The sequence below is a fragment of the Macaca fascicularis genome, chromosome 2, assembly GCF_037993035.2.
Source record: "Macaca fascicularis isolate 582-1 chromosome 2, T2T-MFA8v1.1".
NCBI classification, from domain to species: Eukaryota; Metazoa; Chordata; class Mammalia; order Primates; family Cercopithecidae; genus Macaca; species Macaca fascicularis.
Genome location: NC_088376.1, coordinates 46,318,090 through 46,340,140, shown reverse-complemented (window position 1 = coordinate 46,340,140; position 22,051 = coordinate 46,318,090). Strand labels below are relative to the sequence as shown.

General features: G+C 35.7%; 1 protein-coding gene and 1 pseudogene across 1 annotated transcript in view; both read left to right on the top strand.

Moving 5' to 3' along the window:
- The window catches only part of SLC9A9 (solute carrier family 9 member A9), a 586,998-nt gene that overhangs the window by 331,302 nt on the left and 233,645 nt on the right, over positions 1 to 22,051 (top strand). The window lies entirely within an intron of this gene.
- LOC135969642 (glyceraldehyde-3-phosphate dehydrogenase pseudogene) lies at positions 7,947 to 19,425 on the top strand (annotated as a pseudogene).

Sequence of the window (22,051 nt, the reverse complement as noted above, 5' to 3'; positions counted from 1 at the left end):
AACATCAGTGGTCATGTGGGGAGTTCAAATTAAACCACAACAACTAGATTAGGAAAAATGAAATACATAGTACAATGTTCAGAGCATAAACTGGAGTCAGACTAGCTGGGTTCAGATCCCAGATCCATATACTAGTTTTGTGCTCTTGGGCAAGTCACTGCACTTCTTTGGGCTTTTGTTTTCTCGTCTATAAAGTGAGGTTAATGATTCTTCCTACCTAATGGAATTATTGTGATAATTAAATGAGTTATGATGTGTAGAGTTTTACAACAGGACCTGGCATGTTATAAGATCTATTTGTTAATTATCTTCATGAGTTTGGGCTGCTATAACAGAATACCACTGGGTGGTTTAAACAACATTTATGTCTTACATTTCTATACTCTAAATCCAAGATCCAAGTACTGGTAGATTTGTATCTGGTGAGGGCTCACTTCCTGGTTTGCAGGTGGCTACCTTGTTGCTGTATCCTCACATAATGGACAGAGGAGAGGTCTCTCTCAAGTCTATTCTTATTAGGACACTAATCTCATCATAGGGGCTTTGTCTCATGATCTCATTCAAACTTAATTTCTTCTCCCCACAAATGAATACCATCACAGTAGGGATTAGTGAGTGCATCAACATACGAATTTGAGGGAGACACAAAACATCAGTCCATAGCACTATATTAGCAATTATGACTATGGGATGCCCTCAGGCTTCTTCTGTTTTCTGTCTATACTCATTTCCTAGATGATCTGATTTAGCCTCATAAATTTAAATACCACTTATTTACTGATAGTTTCCAAATACACATCTCCAGCCTGGAGTCATCTCCGAATCCGTAGTCTTGCATATCCATTTGCCTTCTCTATCTATTATGCATCTTAAATTTCACATGTCCAAAATTGGCTCCCCCTTTCCTCCCTATTCACTCACCCAGAAACCCATTCAAGCATTAACTTCCTCATTAGAAGCAATTTTATTCTTCCATTTGTTCAGGCCAAAAATGCAGATGCCATATTTGATTTCTTTCTCTTACATCCCAACTTTGGTCCTTCAAAAAATCCTCTCACCTCTCTCTACTTTCAAAATATATACAGAATTGTGTCTCTTCTCGATAGCCCTATTGCCCCCATGCTGGTCCAGGCCACTAACATCTTCCACGTGGACTATGACAATAACCTTCTAACCAGCTTTTCTACTTCAGCCCTGACCCTCTCTAGGCCTATCTTAATACAGTAGCTAGAATGATGGCGTTAAAGCATTATCAGATCATGTCACTTTATTCCTCAAAACCCTCTAGTGCCTTCCCTTCTTCCAAACTAAAAGCCAGAATCATCACTAAGTCTTATAGGTTCCTAGGTCACCTGGTTCCTGATTCCCACACTGATCTCCTCTTCTTCCATTCTACTTCTTGCTCCAACCTTACTAGGTTCCTTGATGTTTCTCAGGGTCTTTATCTTGCTCTTCACTATAACTAGAGTGTCCCTCTTCCAAATGTCCACTTGGCTTGCTCTCTCACTGTTTTATTTTTTAAGGAAAAAAAAGCCAAATAAGCCTCCTTTCAGTGATACCTTTGTTGCATACTACCTAAAATTTCAACACCTACCTCAACGTTTTATCTCCCATTATGCTTTATTTTTCTACCTTAGCTCTTGTAACTATCTAATATGTTAGATCTTTAAGTTACTTGTCTTGTTTATTGACTCTTCCTCATAATTTATGTTCCAAAAAGGCAGATTTTCTTGTCAGTTTTGTTCACTACTGCATCTCCAGCACCTACAACAGTAGCTGGCACACAGTAGGTCCTCAGTTGCTTTTTGTTGGATGAATGAATAAATAAATGAACAAATGTCAAGTTTGGGCAAGGATGTGGAGCAACTGGAACACTTGTTTACATACTACAGGTAGAAGTGTTGTTGTGACACAGGAATTCCACTCCTAGTAGATACTGTCTAGTTAAGTGCTTCCTATGCACATCAAGAGACAAGTACAAGAATAGTAACAATGTTCCACTGTTCCACTGTTTGTTATAGCAAAGAACTAGACACAATCAAAATGTCCATCAACAATAGAATAGATATGTGGAAACACATTTCCACTTATTTATACCATATAGCAAGGAAAATGAGTGAATCATAACTATAGCCAAACAATGTGGGTGAATCTCAAGAACTAAATTTTGAGCAATATATGCAGCATTATTTCACTTATGTAATATTTGAAAAACAAAAAACTAAACAATACATTGTTCTGTGTTACTAAGATATGCAATAAAAGTATAGTGAAAAGCAAGGTAATCAGGGACACAAAATTTAGGATAGTAATTACTGCAGCGGTGGACAGGATGGGATGGAATCCTGGAGGAGTAAAGAGCAATTCTGAAATATAAAGGTCATGTTATTTATTTGACTGTATGAGGAGCATATAGATATTTGTTGTATTTTTTTATATTTCACAGCTATAAACATTCCATAATATCTACTCAATAGATAACAAATAATATTACACAAAAATCTAAAGAAAATAGTTAAAGAAATGGACAGGCTATTTATTAAACAAGAATTTCAATTGCTCAATAAACAGAAATTGCTCAAACTCACTATTAACCAGGGACTACAAATTAAAATGATTCATATCCTTTGCCCACTTTTTGATGGGGTTGTTTTTTTCTTGTAAATTTGTTTGAGTTCTTTGTAGGTTCTAGATATTAGCCCTTTGTCAGATGAGTAGATTGCAAATATTTTCTCCCATTCTGTAGGTTGCCTGTTCACTCTGATGGTAGTTTCTTTTGCTGTGCAGAAGCTCTTTAGTTTAATGAGATCCCATTTGTCAATTTTGGCTTTTGCTGCCGTTGCTTTTGGTGTTTTAGACATGAAGTCTTTGCCCATGCCTATGTCCTGAATGGTACTACCTAGGTTTTCCTCTAGGATTTTTATGGTATTAGGTCTAACATTTAAGTCTCTAATCCATCTTGAATTAATTTTCATATAAGGTGTAAGGAAAGGATCCAGTTTCAGCTTTCTACTTATGGCTAGCCAATTTTCCCAGCACCATTTATTAAATAGGGAATCCTTTCCTCATTTCTTGTTTCTCTCAGGTTTGTCAAAGATCAGATGGCTGTAGATGTGTGGTATTATTTCTGAGGACTCTGTTCTGTTCCTTTGGTCTATATCTCTGTTTTGGTACCAGTACCATGCTGTTTTGGTTACTGTAGCCTTGTAGTATAGTTTGAAGTCAGGTAGCGTGATGCCTTCAGCTTTGTTCTTTTGACTTAGGATTGTCTTGGAGATGCGGGCTCTTTTTTGGTTCCATATGAATTTTAAAGCAGTTTTTTCCAATTCTGTGAAGAAACTCATTGGTAGCTTGATGGGGATGGCATTGAATCTATAAATTACCTTGGGCAGTATGGCCATTTTCACGATATTGATTCTTCCTATCCATGAGCATGGTATGTTCTTCCATTTGTTTGCATCCTCTTTTATTTCACTGAGCAGTGGTTTGTAGTTCTCCTTGAAGAGGTCCTTTACATCCCTTGTAAGTTGGATTCCTAGGTATTTTATTCTCTTTGAAGCAATTGTGAATGGAAGTTCATTCATGATTTGGCTCTGTGTTTGTCTGTTACTGGTGTATAAGAATGCTTGTGATTTTTGCACATTAATTTTGTATCCTGAGACTTTGCTGAATTTGCTTATCAGCTTAAGGAGATTTTGGGCTGAGACAATGGGGTTTTCTAAATATACAATCATGTCATCTGCAAAGAGGGACAATTTGACTTCTTCTTTTCCTAACTAAATACCCTTGATTTCTTTCTCTTGCCTAATTGCCCTAGCCAGAACTTCCAACATTCATACAGCCAACAGACACATGAAAAAATGCTCATCATCACTGGCCATCAGAGAAATGCAAATCAAAACCACAATGAGATACCATCTCACACCAGTTAGAATGGCGATCATCAAAAAGTCAGGAAACAACAGGTGCTGGAGAGGATGTGGAGAAATAGGAACACTTTTACAGTGTTGGTGGGATTGTAAACTAGTTCAACCATTATGGAAAACAGTATGGCAATTCCTCAAGGATCTAGAACTAGATGTACCATATGACCCAGCCATCCCATTACTGGGTATATACCCAAAGGATTATAAATTATGCTGCTATAAAGACACATGCACACGTATGTTTATTGCGGCACTATTCACAATAGCAAAGACTTGGAACCAACCCAAATGTCCATCAGTGACAGATTGGATTAAGAAAATGTGGCACATATACACCATGGAATACTATGCAGCCATCAAAAAGGATGAGTTTGTGTCCTTTGTAGGGACATGGATGCAGCTGGAAACCATCATTCTTAGCAAACTATCACAAGAACAGAAAACCAAACACCGCATGTTCTCACTCATAGGTGGGAACTGAACAATGAGATCACTTGGACTCAGGAAGGGGAACATCACACACTGGGGCCTATCATGGGGAGGGGGGAGGGGAGAGGGATTGCATTGGGAGTTATACCTGATGTAAATGACGAGTTGATGGGTGCTGACGAGTTGATGGGTGCAGCACACCAACATGGCACAAGTATACATATGTAACAAACCTGCATGTTATGCACATGTACCCTAGAACTTAAAGTATAATAATAATAAAAAATAAAATAAAATAAAATAAAATGATTATAACATAATATTCATAGGACTGAAAAAAAAATTAAGTTGATCAGATTAGGAATTGGTAAGGTTTTAGGAAAGCAGATATTCTAACACAATACCCAAGAAAATGAAAAATTATATACTCATTTAAAGGACAATTTTGTAGTATCTATTAAAAGTAATCATGTACAAACCTATGACCAGCAAATTTACTCCTTAGCGTATTTTCAGAATGATGCCTATTTGAAACCACATGAAAATACACTACTTTAATAAATGTATCTCTCTCAATAAAAATATTTTACATAGGGTAGGAGAGGCAGGAAGCAAAGAAGGGTAATCAAAGGAGACTCTATCATCAGTAATACTCTAATTTTTAAAAGCAGATTTATGTATTTGCTTGATTGTAATTAATTTTATAATATAAATATGATAAAAGCTGCATACCCAAATTTTCCAGATGCAGCTAATTAAATGTAGCATTTAAATGAAATTAAGGCATTTATATCCTTTAATGTTTATGTTAAAAGACACAAGAGACTTAAATTTAATGAGTTAAGGTACCAGTGTGAGAGGTTAGAAAAAGAACACAGAGAACAAATCCAAAGAATGCAGAATTGAGCAAAAAATAAAGATAAAAGCTGAAATAAAAAGAAATAGATAATAAAACTGAAATAAAGAGGATTAACCAAGTCAAAAGTTGTTTCATTGAAAAGACAAATAGAATAGACAATTTTGATAAGTCAGAGAGAGAGAGAGCCAAAATAAGCAATGCTATAAGAGAAGAGCATGACTGGAGGTGCTGTGGAAATTAAAAAGTAAGAACATGTCACGTACAATTTATGCAAATACATCAGAAAACTTAAATGGACAATTTCCTAGAAATGCATAACTGACTAAACTATCTGAAGAAAGAAAGAAACCCTAAATAGCCCTGCAATCATCAAGAAATTGAGTGAGTAGCTAAAAATTCATTCACCCAAAAACACAAGGCCCAGAATTTTTCCTAGGTGAGTTCTACCTAACTTTCAAGGAATAAATCACTCCAATTTTATAGAAACCATGAAAGATAAAAGACAAAAGAGAAATATGCACCTCAAATCATTTCCTGAGGCTGGGATATTACTCCAGAAATGAAAATCAGTTTATGTCAGTAACAAAAATGAAAAATACATGCCAATCTCATAAACAGAGATGTAAAGGTTATGAACAATCAATAAGCCAAATTTGTCAATGTAAAAAAATACATATGACTAACCTGCATTTATCCCAGGAATATAAGAACAATATTAGAAAACTGTGAGTATAGTTTACTACATTAACAAATGAAGAGAAAATAATCTCTCAGTAGATACAGAAAATGCATTTAATAGAAAACATTCAAGACATATTAATTTAAAAATGTTTGGCAAGTTATAAAAGGGAAGAACTTCCTCTATCTGATACAGTATCTAGTGGGAAAAAAACTGTAGAAAACATTGCATATGCTGGTGAGCCTTCAGAAGTGTAATGCCTTTTGCAGACAGTCATACTTGATTTTATTGTGCTTTACAGATATTGCAATTTTTACAAATTGAAATTTTGTGACAACCCTGCTTGGAGCAAGCCTGTCTGCCTCATCTTTCCAGCAGCCTGTGGTCATTTTATGTCTCTGTGTCACCTTTTGGTAATTCTCACACTATCTTAACCTTTTTCATTATATGTTTTATGATGAGCTGTCATCCATGACCTTTGACGTCACTATTGTAATTATTTAGGGGCATTATGAACCATGTTCGTATAAGGTGGCCAACTTAATAGTTGTCTGTTTTGACTGTTCCACCAACTGGTCATTCCCCCATCTCTCTTGCTCCTCTCTGGCCTCCCTATTCACAACAACACTGAAATTAGGCCAACCAATCACCTTAAAACAGCCTCTAAGTGTTTAAGTGAAAGGAAGAGTTGCACATGTCCTGGTAGAAATCAAAGGCTAGAAATAATTAAGCTTAGTGAGGAATGCATGTCAAAGGCAGGGTAGGCTGAAAGCTAGGCCTCTGGCACCAAACAGCCAATTTATTGATGCAAAGGAAAAGTTTTTAAAATAAATTTAAAGTGCTACTCCAATGAACACACAAATGATAACAAAAAAAGCAAAACAGTCTTACTGCTGATATAGAGAAAGTTTCAGTGGTCTGGATAGAGGATAAAACCAGCCACAACATTCCATTAAACCAAAAGCCTAATGGAGAGCAAGACCCTCCCTTCAATTCTGCAGAGGCTGAGAGGCAAGGAAGCTGCAGGGGAAAAGATTGAAGCTAGCAAGATTGGTTCATGAGGTTTGAAGAAGCTGTCTCCCTAACATAAAAGTGCAAGGTGAAGCAGCAAGTTATCCAGAAGATCTAGCTCAGATAATTGATGAAGGTGGCTACACTAAACAACAGATGTCCAGTGTAAATAAAACAGCCTCTAATTGAACAAAAATGCCACCTAAGACTTTGTAGCTGGAGAGAAGTCAATGCCTGGTTGGAAAGTTTCAAAAGACAGGCTGACGTTCTTGTTAGGGATTAATGTAACTGATTACTTAAGTTGAAGACAATGCTCATTTGCTATTGTGAAAATCCTAGAGCCCTTAAGAATTATACTAAATCTATTCTGCCTGTGCTCTAGACCAACAAAGCCTGGATGACAGCACATTTGTTTACAGCATGGTTTCTTTGAAAAAACCTTGCCATTGAGATCTACTGCTCAGGAAAAAAAAAAAAAAAAAGATTCCTTTCAAAATATTGCTGCTCATTGACAATGCACCTGGTCACCCAAGAGCTCTGATAGGTATGTGCAAGGAGGTGAATGTTGTTTTCATGCCTGCTAACAAATATCCATTCTGCAGCCCATGGATCAAGGAGTAATTTTGACTTTCTTATTTAAGAAATACATTTTGCAAGGCTATAGCTGCCATGGAAAGTGATTCCTCTGATGGATCTGAGCAAGTATATCTAAAACATTCTGGATAGGATTCACCATTCTAAATGCTATTAAGAACATTTGTGATTTATGAAAGGAGGTCAAAATATCAACATTAACAGGAGTTTGGAAGAAGTTGATTCCAACCCTCATAGATGATTTTGAGGAGTACAAGACTTCAGTGGGGGGAGTAACTTCAAATGTGGTAGGAATAGCAAGAGAACTAGAATTAAAATGAGAGCCTGAATTGCTGCAATCTCATGATAAAACTCGAACAGATGAGGAGTTGTTTCCTATGGATGAGCAACGAAAGTGGTTTCTTGAGTAACCACTCAAGAAAGTAAAGATGCTGTGAACATTGTTGAAATGACAACAAAAGATTTAGAATATCACATAAACGTGGTTGATAAAGCAGATGCAGAATTTGAGAGGATTGACTCTAATTTGGAAAGAAGTTATATTGTGGGTAAAATTCTATCAAACAGCATCACATGCTACAGAAAAATCTTTCATGAAAGGAAGAGTCATTCAATTTAGCGAACTTCATTGTTGCCTTATTTTTAGAAGTTGCCAAATTCACCCCAGCCTTCAGCAACCACCAACCTTATCAGTCAGGAGCCATTAACATCTGGGTAAGACCCTCCACTGGGAAAAAGATTATGATTCACTGAAGGCTCAGGTGATTGTTAACATTTTTTAGTAATAAAGCATTTTTAATGAAGACATGTACATTTCTTTTGTTTTGTTTGTTTTTTGAGACAGAGTCTCACTCTGTCACCCATGCTGGAGTACAGTGGCACAATCTTGGCCCACTGCAACATCTGCCTCCCAGGTTCAAGCAATTCTCTGCCTCAGTCTTCTGAGTAGCTGGGATTACAGGCACCCACCCCCCACCCAGCTAATTTTTGTATTTTTAGTAGAGATGGGGTTTCACCATCTTGGTCAGGCTAGTCTTGAACTCTTGACCTCGTGATCCACCCGCCTTGGCCTCTCAAAGTGCTGGGATTACAGGCGTGAGCCACCGCACCCAGCCATGTACATTGTTTTTTAGACATAATGTTATTGTACACTTAATCGACTACAGTATAAACATAACTTTTATATACACTGTGAAACCAAAAAGTGTGTGTGACTCATTTTATTGCTATATTTGCTTTATTGCAGTGGTCTGGAACCAAACCCACAATATCTCCTGTAGTATGCCTGTAGTTTAAGTATTCTCTTTTTGATATATGTTTTGGTGGAAAACCACCCTTTTCATTTTAAATAGTTAACATCCTAAATGTAAATCTATGTCTACTTGTGACATTATTTCCTTAGGATAAATTCTAGTAAGTGCAATTGTTCACTTTAAGGTTTTAGATCCTATAAAGTTTTATTACATATTCCTAATCTCCATGCAGGATGATTATACAAACTTTCAGTGCCACCCAGCGATTCCTGAGAGTTGTCTTTTATTAATTTTATTCATTCAGCAGATATTTATGGAGCATTATGATATGCTAAGTTTTCTGCTGGGAGTTGAGGTTAGTGACAAACACAACAAATATGGTTGGTGTTCTTGCTGAGCTTACAGACTAGTTTTTGGGCTATCCATACATGTTGTTTAAGAAATTGCCTGTTTTGTGACTTTACCCTTTTTTTTTTTTTGGAGTGTTCAGTTTGATTTACCAAAAGGTGAAATTCCAGGGTATTCAGCATCTCAAGCATAAGGCATATAAGAAATGATATGTCTTTGGGTAGAATGACTATTTTTCTCTAGACCAAATATAGAACAAATGGTGGAAAGACAATTGTGTATAGATGCTGATAAAAGAGCAAAGTGTCTGAAAATAGGTCAGTCCCAAGAAATCTGAAATGAATGATTTCTTCATCCAAGGAAAGGAGGGTGTGCCACTTCACATAGAGGCTGAGGGCTTAGGCCATAGACTACATCATACCCCCAGTTATGCCCGGACGAGGTCTTCCAGTATTGCTGGGGTAATACATTGTCGAGTTAATACTGCACAAGTGGTCTGCCTCGTAGGCCACTGAGCCTTGGCTTAGTACTCCTAACATGGGCTGTAATTTCACTCAAATTAAACTGAGCATATTTCCCTGTAGACAACACCTCAATACCATTTATCATTCTCAATCAGCAATTCCAACTTCGAAAAAGAATACACAAATCAGTGCTGACGAGATAGCAAATAGCTTCAGCTGCTGGCTCCTTCCTCCCCAATTAAACCTGGAGGGACTGCGTAATTGAGAGGAAACTGGGAGCTGAAGAAGTAATAATTAACTCCGAGAACACCTGGAAAGGCCAAGGTTGTCTTAAAGGTGGTGGGGCCAAGAGAAAGCATGGCCACAGCTTGGACAGTAGCCAGAAACAGAAGTAGGAAGAGAGGTTCAGGCAAAGATTTTAACTTCTTCCTTGCCCTCTTTACCTCATTGTTTTGGGGTGATCATTCGCCAGCCCCCACTGCACCAGCCCAAGGCATCCATTGTGGTGTCAGGGGCTAAACAACTTGATGAAAGTGCGAGAATTTCCCGTGGGCATTCTTTTCTCCATCTTCTGCACCCCCAAATTCTCTGGGCTAATGGAAGATGGAGGACTTGAAGAAATCGTGTCTTTTCAGTGTTGCTTCATTCTAAAGATTTAAGGGCAAATTCCTGACAGGAATTTCTTGGAGAAGTGAACAGACAGACATTGATGGTCAAAAATTTGGTTGTGCTAAAGATTTTCTCCACCCTGGAGATTACCCTTTTCCTTCTGAAAATTACTGAGGGGATAGTCCAGTGTGTATATGGGCCTTTCCCCATACACCTTGCCTAACAAGTTTGACCCCAGGAAACTGTGACTCACAGGGCAAAACAGCAAGATGCTCAATGCATACAACCAGTAGAAAACAGACCAAAAGCTGAACATAGAATATAAACATGAAGCAAGATTACTGGAACATATGGACCAAGAATTTAAAATAGGCATAATTCGTATCCTTAAATAGATAAAGGAGAATGTTAGTAATGTGAAGCAGGTACAAGAAGACATAATAAGAACTGGATGAATTCAGTTTTATTCAGAAATCGAAATAGAGAAATAATAGACACTCAAAGCCTGGGTACCTTTATCCAACACAGAATCGGAACCAACCAATTAATGGAAAAGTCAGCTAAAGCAAAGAATCATTCCATAAAATGACACAAATAGGTATTTAATTTTCACTTATAAATTATATATTCATTTTCCAATCTTTTAACAAAGACAATTTTTTTCTTTGTATATTACAGTTCTTAGTTGCCTTTCTTTCACAAAGTACACCACAAATATATCAACCAGAATTTCTAGTTTATCTGTTGCTTTAGTTTTGAGATTAAAGACATTGGCAAATATAAGAATCCATTTGTATTTGGATGTACATTTTTGCAACATTTTACAATTGTCCTGCTCACTACTAATTTAGTAATATTTTCTAAGCAATTTAATTTTATCTAGTCTTTCTGCATATTTAACTTAGTTTTTTGAAAAACATGAACTTTCTTTCATATTTACATTTAATCTATGCAAATTATGCAATTACAAATATCAATTTAAAGTCGACATAAACAAATTTTGGAGCAAGCATGGTTCTTGTTAAGCATAAAATTCATGTGGTGGAAGCAGAAGTTACCTGGGCACACTGGAGAGCAACTTACTAACCATCAGCATTTAGTGTTTAGAGGACATTAGACATTATGTTTTACAGAACAAATACAGGATTAGTCTAGAGAGTGGAAACTAAGAGCTTCTAGCACATATCTATAGTACAGTCTTTCTCCATATATATGTATATAATTTTTTGCAAATAAACTAATTTTTGAAAATCATCATAAATACACATATACAAGAGCACTTTCCCAGGGAATCTTTGTAGGGTGACTTTGAAGGACCTAAATAGATTGGAACAAAAACAAAATTGACCCCAAACCACAGAAATAAGTCAGAGTTAAAGCTCTCTTTCAGAGCTGTGTTATGCATACATGGTCTTTATATGAAATATAACTTTCTTCCTTGGAAACAAAGAGAAATACACTCTTAACTGTAATAATTTATAATTTTTGACATTTTGCCTATATTGTCAAGGGTGTGCAGTAGCTTCAACACAGAGGTTTTACAGAAGGGAGCTTTATAAATCTCATCAAAAGAAAGCTCAAAAAACTTAATCGGTATAAAATAAGAATTTTCTGGAGTTTAGTATAAACACTGACAATCTATAGTCACTATATTTTAACTATCCATTACAAAGGAACAAGTCAAGCAAATATAATTTTCATCAGCTATTGATTTATTTGTAACCATGCCTTTATAAAAATTATCTGATAGCCTATTCTCCAATTGAATGACATTATCCAAATGTCATATATTTTTTGTCTTTCATTTTCATTTATTTCTCTGATTTATAAAGCCTCTTTTACAGTCTCCAATTTCTTATTATGTCCCGAAGAATCAATGTTCTACTCTAAGCTTCAAGCTTTCTATTGCATGCCTTTCCATAGCCCACTCTGCCATAGATCAGAAATTGAATTCAAAGTCATCTGCCTAATGACAATGATTTTTAACCATTTGTTGTAGCCTTTTATTTTCTTTGTTAGTTAAATCAAGTAAATTTATAACCACCTGTAGAACAAAAATTAAGAGTTTTAATATCACTTTTTACATATAGTATAAAGTTGAGTGCTATGTCCATTTATTAGATTTAAAATCTTACTGAAATACACAAGGAAAGCATCTGTGCCTCTTCACCTTTTAAATTGTGAAATATTTACTTTTCTATCTTACCCAAAAGATGACCCAAAAGCAAAAGGAAAAGTTGAGCAATGAATTTGGTCAGGTTAAATAATAAATCAGTTTAATTAGTCCTCTTATTCTTTTTCCTCATAAATTGGAGATGGGGGATAGTGGTAAAAGAAATTTTTCTGAGAAGTTCTGACTACTGTTGTACCATTACAGTAGAATATATAAAACTACCAAATTCAGAAAGTTTTTCAAAGGAATATCAATATAACATACACTAACACAAATGAAAATGTTTATTGGGAATAGCATAATATAAAACAAGTAAGCTCTTGAAATCTTCAAGCTGGTTATGAAACTGTTATTTCAGACAGGTGCAGCACTGGTGGTGACAAAGCCTACTTGAATGAATACTGGTTTGATTCTAGTGTTTCATGTTTGTCCTGATGATCTAATGCATTCCACTGTGACATGGCTGATTATGAAACATCACTGAATAATGTTCTCCATCCTGCATATTTTAGTTTGCAATACTTTTATCAAGGGATTGGGTTGGCATGAAGAGATCAAACACATCTCAAGATATCTGAGACTTAATATTCTGTTGCCAGCGGTAGATGTTAATTTAGAAAGAGCACATGGTTCTCATAGTGGATGGAGTAGAGTTCCTCAGTCATGTCTTAAACAGTTGTTACTCATCTGACTGGCAATGGCTAGGATTTTGGTATTCAATTCAGACACCTTAAAAAATCATAATTAGAAATCTTCCCTTTTTTCATGTGTTGCTATGGACTGCATGTTTGTATCCCCCATGTTGAAACCTAACCACCAACTTAATGGTATTTGGAGTTGGGGCCTTTGGGAGGTAATTAGGTCATGAGGGTGGAGCCCTCACTAGTGGGATTCATGCCATTATTAGAAGAGACGTGAGAGCTTGCTTGCTCATTCTCTCTGCTCTCCAGCATATGAAGATACAACCAAAGAGCCATCTGCAAACTAGGAAATGAGCTCTCAACACCAGATCTGCAGCCACCTTAATGTTGGACTACTCAGCCTCCAAAACTGTGATAAATGGGTGTTTGTTGTTTCAGCCACCCAGTCTGTGGTATAGTTATTATAGAAGCCAGAACTAAGACATGTATTATTCATACTCCCACCTAAGAGTTTAGCATAGGCTAATTACAAAGACAAAAAGATACACAAGTAATGTTTAACATCTAGAGTGAACATTTATGTAAACTATGGGCTTTGGCTAATAATGATGCTCCAACATAGATTCATTAATTGTAACAAATGCACAACTCTAATGAAGGATATTAATAATGAGAGAGGCTGTACATGTGTTGGGGTAGGAGGTATATGGGGTATCTCTGTACCTTCCTCTCAATTTTGCTATGAACCTAAAATTGCTCTAAAAAATAAAATCTTAAGATAATATGCAAAAGATGAATAAGGAAGGAGGTCAGGAATAGCTAAATTTAAAAAGTTAAAGAAAAGGGACTGTTAACCTTTGAAAACTGTGATAATGTGTGAATTTTCCATACCAGCACCTAATATTAATATCAATGTTTTTCTTGGCTTATTCATTAAGGGATTTTTTTAAGACACAATTTTAATTTCTGCACAGAAAATATATTGTTTCAACTAGGCAATTTTCTTTCGTTAGTATTTATTGGCAAAACTACAGAGAAACTAATTGTGTTATTCTACAACTTTTATTTTTTCAAAAGACCAGTACCATTAGATTTACTGAGAAAATTTTTTTGCAGGACCCTTATTTGAATGTAACCAGCATTACATTCAAATAAGTGTTCTCCAAAAGAGTCCCCCAGCCTTTGTAGATATTCTAGACTCAGGACCTCATACGTCAGCCACAAACTACCGGCAGCAAAATATTTACTTTCACGACTAATAAGACTGTTGAATGAAAAGTGGCTGTTGCTGCCTAAACTGTGGAATTGCCTACTGCTACAACTATTCTGATAAAAATCCTCTCTCTGCTGTTAGAGCCAAGCAATATAAAATAAAATGATACCCTATGTTACTTATTTTCTGTGAACCAAAGAAGTAGGAGAAGCGGTTGAAAGTAATAGCCAAATTTTAGCTGAACATAAGGAAGGATTTCTAACAGTTATATAGGTCCAAAAATGCCATTCACTTCCTTAGGAAGTAGTGAGGTTTCTGACTTTGGCAATGTTCAGTTCCAGGTTGAGTAGCCCCTCAACAAGCGTCTAGGAGCAATCAAGCATTTGAATGGATGTTGGGACTATATACATTACAAAGTAATTCTATTCTTGAAGTCTTACGGTTTAAACTCTGTGTGCATATGTGTACCTGTGTTTAAATTCATCAAAATGGATCTAAGGCCTATCTTATTTCATGACCAATATCTCTGAGCAGTATCATGATAAGTACTCTGTGAAGGTGCAAACATGAGAAGCTATTCTTAACTTAATGGTATATTAACTTAAATGCAACCTTACAAAATCCTGTAATGACTTTTACTTTAATAGCAAAAAAAAATTTTTAAAGGGAAGAGTCAAAAGTGGAAAACTTCCAGAAATATGAATACTGTTATCAGTGTTTACTGGCTAAAGTAATTAAGTAATTTCAGAGAAAATGGCCTTCCCCTTAAGTTATAAGCTTGAGGGTTTCAAGGAAATCTAGCTACAGTATTTGTTCAGTATTTATTCAGTTTAATGAAGCTCAATTCCTTGTAGCTGTAACTACATTTATTTCCTATATTAACTTTACTTACTTAATGATGCCTATTCATCTTCCTAAAATGTGTTGTGTTGTGTTTTTATAGGCTGTGCTTTTGAAATTCTCATGTTTTTAAAAAGCAAGATTAAGTTTAAAAGAAGACAATGAAATACAAGAGATGGGAGAGGGCTGGGTAGCGAGCAGGAGTGCATAGGGAACCCCAAAATTCTCAAACAAAGAAATATATGATAAAGAGCAGCTCTCTAAACACTGAAGTGATACACCTCCTCTACTATAGGGACTGGATAGTCCTAAACAACTTGAAGAATCTGATGTTGGATTTGGAGCCCAGCCTGCCAAACTGGATGACATTTGTCTTACTCTAGGCATATACATAATCTATAGGTATAATTTATGTGCATATATAAAGCTATATATAATCATTATCATGTTACTGTAGCGCACAGAGCAAAACACAGAACTTCTCTGAAGAAGAAATTGGGTTGAAAAGAGGGTTATTTGGAAAGGAATTTGTCTTAAAACTTCAAATACATGGCAAGAGCTTCGGTTTTGCCTTTGGGGAGCCGGGAGAGAGAATGAGTGTAGGAGGGATTGGCTTGGATGGGTGAGTGGTGATAAATATTTGGGAGAGGATAAGTATCCCCTGCCTCAAGCCACACCCTGTTGCTTCCACTAATTGGGTACAAAGAAATTTACCTTTTAAGTTTGTTTTTTTAACCTGGGAAAAATATGGTCAGAGTCACTGATATCTTTCCTGCCAACCCCTGACTTGTTCCGATGATCAAACAAGATGTATGTATGAAAATATGCCTTGCAAACGTGAAAGTGTTACAAATATTCAAACATCTTGCCACTTGAGAGCCTGAATCTTGTACAATGGGGAGGCTGCCTAATCTGGCAGAAATGGTGTGAGCCTTGGACAAAACGCAGGACAACTGACCTCTTCCCTTTACTGTGTAATTAATGCAAGTGCATTAATGCCTTTGAATGTAGTTTTCCCAATGGTAAAATGGGAATATTATTACCAATTCCTGGGTTTTGTTGACTTTATAACATAAAGGTTTTTAAAAATTGTTAAAGTATGTAAAAGCTTTTAATACATTTCTTAGTACAGTTTAGGTCCTAAAAAATAGGAATTTCATTAGCATTGTTACTATTTTAGAAGTAGTAATATTGATATTACTATAATGCTTTAGATATAGAAGGATCTCCAAAGATTGCACTTTACCTATATGTAACTGTAAATCTTCAACTTTATAGAGGAAACCTCATTTGGGAACCGTGACCTTAATAGGCAAAAAAGCCTTCAGAATCCTTATGTTCTGATGGTAAAGGTCTTTATTATAATTCATCTCCTATACCACCTCTACAGCCCATGGGAATTATTGGTTTCACCTCAAACACATTTCCTGAGTACTTGGAACTGAGTGAAAATTAAAATCCGAGGAGCAGCTCGCTTCTCCTTCCATTCAATAAACAGCCACATCTTCCCTTGCAGCCCCAGCTGCATCCCTGAGACACCATAGTGAAGGTGAAGGCCAGAGTAAATGGATTTGGCTGTATTGGGCACCTGGTCACCAGTGCTGCTTTTAACTCTAGCAAAGTGGATATTGCTGCCATCAACAACCCCCCTCATTGACCTCAACTACATGGGCTACATGTTTCAGTATGATTCCACCCATGGCAAGTTCCACAGTACCATCAAGGCTGACAACGGGAAGCTTGTCATCAGTGGAAATCCCATAATCATCTTCCAGGAGCGAGATCCTACCCCAATCAAATGGCGGTGATGCTGGCACTGATTATGTTGCGGAGTTCACCAGTGTATTAACTACCATGGAGAAGGCTGGGGCTCACTTAGACAAGGGAGCCAAAAGAGTCATCATCTCTGCCCCCTCCTCTGATGCCCCCATGTTCATGATGGACGTAGATCATGAGAAGTGCAAAAACAACCTCACAGTCATCAGCAATGCTTTCTGTGCCACCAACTGCTTAGCCTCCCAGTCAAGGGCATCCATGACAATTTTAGCATCATAGAAGGACTCATGATCATGTCCATGCCATCATTGCCACCTGGAAGACTGTAGGTGGCCCCTCTGGGAGACCATGGTGTGATGACTGCAGGACTCTCCAGAACATCATCCCCGCATATCCTGGCACTGCCAAAGCATGGGCAAGGTCATCCCTGAGCTGAACCAGGAAGCTCATTGGCATATCCTTCCCATGTTCCCACTGCCAACATCAGTCACAGACCTGACCTGCCATCTGGAGAGACCTGCCAAATATGATGACATCAGAAAGGTGGTGAAGCAGGCTTTGGAGGGCCCCCTCAAGGGCATCCTGAGCATCGTGAGCACCAGGTTATCTCCTCTGACTTTAACAGTGGCATTCATTCCTCCACTTTTGATGCCGGGACTGGCATTGCTCTCAATGACCACTTTGTCAAGCTCGTTTCCTGATATGACCATGAATTTGCTTACAGCAACAGGGTGGTAGGCCTTATAGTCCACATGGCCTCCTAGACCACCAGCCCCAGTGAGAACATGAGAGTAAAAGAGAGGCCCTCAGCTGCTGTGCAGTCCCTGCCCCACTTAGTATCCCCAATCACACTGAGAATCTCCCCTTCTAGACACAGTTTCCATGCCACTGTGAATGGGTGAAGAATGGGAGGGGCCTAGAAAGTCCCACTTTGTCCTGCACCATCAGTAGAGTCCGCATACTCAGCCCAAAATATTAATTAAATGAAATCCTAGGAGCAAAAGTTTATCATTTCAATAGCATTTATTATAAAGTTTATTTGCAAATTCCCCAACACAGGAATAAAAATTATTCACCTATATGCCAGCTTTGTTCAAAATAGCTATAGACGTACTTAATAGTATATAAAAATGAAATCTGAGCTATTCTGTATAGAAAGGTCCCAGTTAGGAATAAAGACAAATTTTATAAGTAAAATGAAAATACAAGCCAAGATTAATTCTGAGATACAATTCTAAAGAAAATAACCATTTCATTTAATTTTCATTGCAGTTTTGAGATTCTTTAACATCTCAGTTACGATGAATTTCAATGCATTTCATGGACAAGTAGATGAAAGTCAGTAGGTTGTGTCGAGCCTCATAAAATCTATGTTTGAGGAATTCATGTGAATTTAATTAGTATTAGCCAGGTATATTGAACTGCTGTAATATTTCTCTATGAACCATAATGATATGGTAAAATTACATTTTTTGTGTGGATAGAAGAAAAAGGTCAATGAGAGTTAGTGATAAACATATTTTATAAAATAGATATGACTTTTTCTTTTACTTTCTAGTAAATACAGTAACTCAGACTAAAAAGCATAGTATCCAGTAAGTCTTCAGAGAACATGGTTTGTGCTAACTAGATTATGTCACTTAATTAACATATGAATGGTTACCATGAACTTTCAGAGTTTTTAAACACAGATTGTCCTCTTATGCAGTTTAAACATTTCCCCAGTCTTGTTTGCACTATTAACTTGCTTCCCCCCTGCCCCTTGAAAAAAAGCCCTGCTAAGCAAAGATTAGTTTTAACTTGGGTCCTCTCCAAATGCTCACAAACTGTGAAGTAATGGAAACAAAATAAATGTTTACTGTACTGGATAAATAAAAAGTTGAGTCAAGTTATTTTTTACTGACCCTGAGTGGGGAGGAAGTAGATTTGAAGTTATTTATATTGAACACTGAATTGACTAGTTTGAAATGTGTTGTTTTTGTGATGATTATTATTGGCTTTGGGGTGGAAGAATTTTTTCATTTTTTAAAATTTTATCCAAAATTGACCAATAAGTTTATTCCCTCAGTGATCGCCTACTCCTTCGGGCCAGACTCAGGCAATAAAGTCCTAATGGTCAAATTGGTTCTGTCAGCTGGCCTTGCTGTATAGATTCTCCCTTTGAAACATGTCTTCAGGAGATTTTGGCATATGAAAAAAAAATTGAATTTGCCCACAAATTCTCATTAAATGCCCCAAGAAGGAAATTATTATGAAGCCTGTTCATTCAAAGAAATGTTGTTATATGATATAAATAGACAAAGGAGTGCTAATCAGGACTGTCGCATTGCTATGAAAGAAGCCTTTTTTAAAATGCCAACAACCATCTACAATTTAAAATAAGTTATTCTATCATATTGTCAAAGGTTTTTAAAAACTGATAAAAAATACTTTGGCAAGAGCATGGGGAAAAGGGCACCCTCTGCACCATTTGTAGAGATGCAAATTGGTCCATTCTTTCTGAAAGGCAGATTTTTAGTATGCTTAAAAAGAAAAATTAACGTATACCCTTCGTCAGAGGACAACTCATGTCAGGAATTTTATCTAAGAAATTTTATATAACTTTCACTCTATGGGCATCTGCATAATTAAAATTATCCTCATTATAACTAAAATTATGCAAATGTCCACAAAGTGAGTGAAAGTTACATGGATATGTACATGTTAATACTCAGCTAGATTTATCCTTATTATTTAAGAATAGATCTTAGATATCTTTCTATACTAGTTCATATAGAACTCCTTAAAATATAGGCTGTTATATGAATGTATTATACTATAATTTATTTAACTACTTCTTATATTATGGATATTTGTTTCCAGATTTTTATACTATGAACAATTCTTATAAAATTTCCTGATTGAAAACATGTGTACAAAATTACTGATGACTTATTGAATAATTCATAAGTAGGTTTTGTTTTCTCCTTTAAATTGATTATTTTTCTCTAATTTGAGTATAAGGAGTGAGCTAGAATCCATCTTTGGTTTCTGGTTATTTTTACCCAAAGTAGTCAACTTTTACTGTAAATCTTTCCAAACAATCTATCTTTTTTCTCAACTATATTATAAAACTCCTATTTTGTTCTAAATTGATATACATTTTTATTGTGGTACAATAAAATGCAAATTTTATTGCATTTATGATATTTTATAAATACCATAAAGTTGTGGTATTTATGGTATTTTTGATATTTTATAAATTTATGGTATTTATGGTATCTTATATATACATAACATTACAAATAACATAAAATAAAATACCATAAAATGGTTGGGAGGTAGGAAGGACTGACAAAAATTGGTTTTCACCTGGAAAAATATACATACAAGAAGAGCTAGCTAGGAAAGACTGCAGATGTCAGGACAGCTCTCTTTCAGAAAGCAACTAGAAAAGCTGTGTCATACACAGAAAAGCAGGTGTCTGATATGAGCAGCCATGACATCCAGGACTTGAAGGACCAAGGTACTAAATAAAAACAGATTAAACTAAGCTATGCTGAAGGCAGGAAATAATAAAGAGAGAAATTAATAAAATGGGAAGAGAGGGTACCATACAGAAAAATCAACAAAGCCAAAGTTGCTTCTTGAAAACATTCATAAAATTAATAACTTACCTTACAAGATTCATCCAGAATGAAAAAAAGTAACACAATTTCCTAATAACATGGGGAAAGAGATAACTACAGAAACAAATATTGAGGATATTAAGAACAATTGTTTGCCAATAAATACAAAAATGTAGATGGAATGACAAATTCTTTGAAAAATGTAACTTTCTAAAACTGATCCAAAAGTAAATAGAATATTTGAATAAACCCATATTTATTAAAATATTTGTATCTGTAATTAAAAATCTTCCTACAAAAAAACTCCAAGCCCAGAATTTTTCTAAGCATTTAAGGAAGAGAACAGGAACCTGTTTTGTGATACCTAAGTAACTTTAACAATACAATCTGATAAAACTGTATAAAATATACAACACAAAAATCCTAAACACAATCTTAGCAAATTAAATCCAGTGGTATATAAAAAAGGTTACTATATAATGACCAAGTAAGATTTATTGCAGGAATGCAAGACTGCTTTAGCATTTGAAAATCAATGAATGTAATTAACAACATTTTAAAAGCGAAAAAACAAATACCATATGATCATCTTAATAGGTAAAGGAAAAACATTTTATGAAAACCAACACCTTTTTAGGGTCTATTTCTGATAGACTAAGAACAAAAGGGAACTTCTTTAGTCTGTTCAGAATTTCTATAAATTTGATAGGAAATATTGAAAATGTTCATTCTGAGACTGGGAAAAAGACAAAGATGCCCATACCTCACTTGTATTTTGCACTGTGCTGGAGGTCCTAACACGTGTAATGAAACAAACAAAAAGATGCAAAATGTATGATGACTGGAAAGGAAAAAAACCTACCCTTATTTGAAAGCAAAAACGACCAATAAACTATGAGAATTATTAACTAAATTTAATAAGGCCCTGAATACTAGGTCAATTTTAAAAATCAATTGTATATGTGAATCTAGCAATGAACATTAGAAAAGGAACTTTGAAAAAGGTACTATTTACAATAATAACAAGAAACATCAAATATCTAGGAATAAATCTAAACAAAGATGTGAAAAATCCTTATATGAAAATTTAAGAAAGCCAAAATAATTATAAGGATATATGATGTTCATGGATCCAAAGCTTCAATATTAAAAAGAAGTACATTTTATCTGAATTTATCTATAAATTAATACAATTCCAACTAAAATGCCAATAGGTAAGTTTTGCGGAAATTGAAAAGTTGATTTCTAAGTTCAAGTGGCAATATCAAGAGGCAAAAGTGTCATTTCAGAAAACATCAGTAAAATGTGTTGGCAAGATGTCAAGCTACTAGAATTGCTGATTGGAGTGCAAATTGATACCACCGCTTTGGGAAACTGCATGGCACTATGTCCCAACAATTCTGCAGAAAGGCAAACATGTATTTTTAGCAGCAAAATTTATCATAGCCCCAAACTAGAAAATACCTAAGTGTCTATTAGTAGTAGTATGAATAAGTACGTTGTGAAACATTAATATTAAATGAACTAAATACAACATGAAGAATCTCACAAACATATTGCTGAGTCAAAGATGACAGATGCAAGGGTATGTATTGTCCAATTCCATTCATATAAAATTGAAAAACAAG